Here is a 2,500-nt window from a genome sequence, read left to right as displayed (position 1 = left end):
TATAAATACAAATATAGAAAATAAGTAACTCACCATAGGAGCAGTAAAAAAACAGTTACTCACAAATAGGAGGATGACTGAAAACGTTAGTGTCCTTAAGAGCGTCCAGCTTAACTTAAATTTAAACTCCAGCGAGAGACTGTAGGCGGCAGGCCTACTGGTTCTTGTTCAAAAAGATGATCATGTTAACATGTTCAGGGGTGAGAGACGAACGCAATCTGGTGACAGTTAGGCCAGCCGCAGAAAACACTCGCTCCGAGGGCACCGAGGTTGCGGGGATGCAGAGGTAGGTCCGCGCTAATTTGGCCAACCGAGGAAACCTTCTTTCGTTTAATTTCCACCAATTTTAATTAATTAATTTTGCCATTTAGCAGACGCTTTTATCCAAAGCGACTTACAATTACGAATTACAGGGACAGTCCCCCTGGAGTAACTGAGGGCTAAGTGCCTTACTCAAGGGCACACTAGTAGTGGTGTGGTTTCAGGCGGGATTTGAACTCACAACCTTCCGATCGGAAGTCCAACACACTATCCACTAGACCACCACTACCCCCACCAGTCAGTTGGGTCGCAGTTCAGGCCCGCAGAAGGCTCCCTCAGAAAGGTGCAAACTTCGGTTTCGATGGGGATGTCAGCAGCAGCGCCTGCTGCGTATTGCTCCCCGAGGAGCTGTGCCATGGCGCTGACTGGAGCATGCAAGGTGCCTTTCAGGAAGTAGTGGATATCGTGCACCTATTACTGGAGGTCAGGTTACACTAACGTACGGGAACTTCCGTCATGCCGTACTGCGTTGTGAAATTCAATGCGAAGGCAAATGCAAAGTTCATTTCTCACACATAACGTGGACAAACTAATTTCCATTATTATTATTATTATTTTAAAAAATAATATATATATATATTAACGATTATCGAGCAAAATATTTTGTGATCGACCAAGTCCTTATCGATCAATTAATCGATCATCGATCATTGATGCCCACCCCTAGTAGTTAACTAGGTAACAATGTAAAGTAGTGTTCTAGTTAACTAGGTAACAATGTAAAGTAGTGTTCTAGTAAGGTAACAATGTAAAGTAGTGTTCTAGTTAACTAGGTAACAATGTAAAGTAGTGTTATAGTTAACTAGGTAACAATGTAATGTAGTGTTATAGTTAACTAGGTAACAATGTAAAGTTGTGTTATAGTTAACTAGGTAACAATGTAAAGTAGTGTTGTAGTTAACTAGGTAACAATGTAAAGTAGTGTTGTAGTTAACTAGGTAACAGTGTAAAGTAGTGTTATAGTTAACTAGGTAACAATGTAAAGTAGTGTTCTAGTTAACTAGGTAACAATGTAAAGTTGTGTTATAGTTAACTAGGTAACAATGTAAAGTAGTGTTGTAGTTAACTAGGTAACAGTGTAAAGTAGTGTTATAGTTAACTAGGTAACAATGTAAAGTAGTGTTCTAGTTAACTAGGTAACAATGTAAAGTAGTGTTCTAGTTAACTAGGTAACAGTGTAAAGTAGTGTTATAGTTAACTAGGTAACAATGTAAAGTAGTGTTCTAGTTAACTAGGTAACAATGTAAAGTTGTGTTATAGTTAACTAGGTAACAATGTAAAGTAGTGTTGTAGTTAACTAGGTAACAATGTAAAGTAGTGTTGTAGTTAACTAGGTAACAATGTAAAGTAGTGTTCTAGTTAACTAGGTAACAATGTAAAGTAGTGTTCTAGTTAACTAGGTAACAATGTAAAGTAGTGTTCTAGTTAACTAGGTAACAATGTAAAGTAGTGTTCTAGTTAACTAGGTAACAATGTAAAGTAGTGTTGTAGTTAACTAGGTAACAATGTAAAGTAGTGTTGTAGTTAACTAGGTAACAATGTAAAGTAGTGTTCTAGTTAACTAGGTAACAATGTAAAGTAGTGTTGTAGTTAACTAGGTAACAATGTAAAGTAGTGTTCTAGTTAACTAGGTAACAATGTAAAGTAGTGTTCTAGTTAACTAGGTAACAATGTAAAGTAGTGTTGTAGTTAACTAGGTAACAATGTAAAGTAGTGTTCTAGTTAACTAGGTAACAATGTAAAGTAGTGTTCTAGTTAACTAGGCAACAATGTACAGTAGTGTTCTAGTTAACTAGGTAACAATGTAAAGTAGTGTTCTAGTTAACTAGGTAACAATGTAAAGTAGTGTTGTAGTTAATTAGGTAACAATGTAAAGTAGTGTTGTAGTTAACTAGGTAACAATGTAAAGTAGTGTTGTAGTTAACTAGGTAACAATGTAAAGTAGTGTTCTAGTTAACTAGGTAACAATGTAAAGTAGTGTTCTAGTTAACTAGGTAACAATGTAAAGTAGTGTTGTAGTTAACTAGGTAACAATGTAAAGTAGTGTTCTAGTTAACTAGGTAACAATGTAAAGTAGTGTTCTAGTTAACTAGGTAACAATGTAAAGTAGTGTTGTAGTTAACTAGGTAACAATGTAAATTAGTGTTCTAGTTAACTAGGTAACAGTGTAAAGTAGTGT

General features: G+C 35.9%; 1 protein-coding gene across 2 annotated transcripts in view; it reads left to right on the top strand.

The window, feature by feature from the left end:
- The window catches only part of LOC308167683 (vesicle-fusing ATPase-like), a gene marked incomplete at its 3' end in the record, with an annotated part of 58,899 nt that overhangs the window by 22,161 nt on the left and 34,238 nt on the right, over positions 1-2,500 (top strand). The window lies entirely within an intron of this gene.

This window comes from Nansenia antarctica (assembly GCF_963989245.1).
Source record: "Nansenia antarctica genome assembly, chromosome: 11".
Lineage (NCBI taxonomy): Eukaryota > Metazoa > Chordata > Actinopteri > Argentiniformes > Microstomatidae > Nansenia > Nansenia antarctica.
Note: the sequence above shows the minus strand (reverse complement) of the source record. Positions and strands in the feature narration are given on the sequence as shown.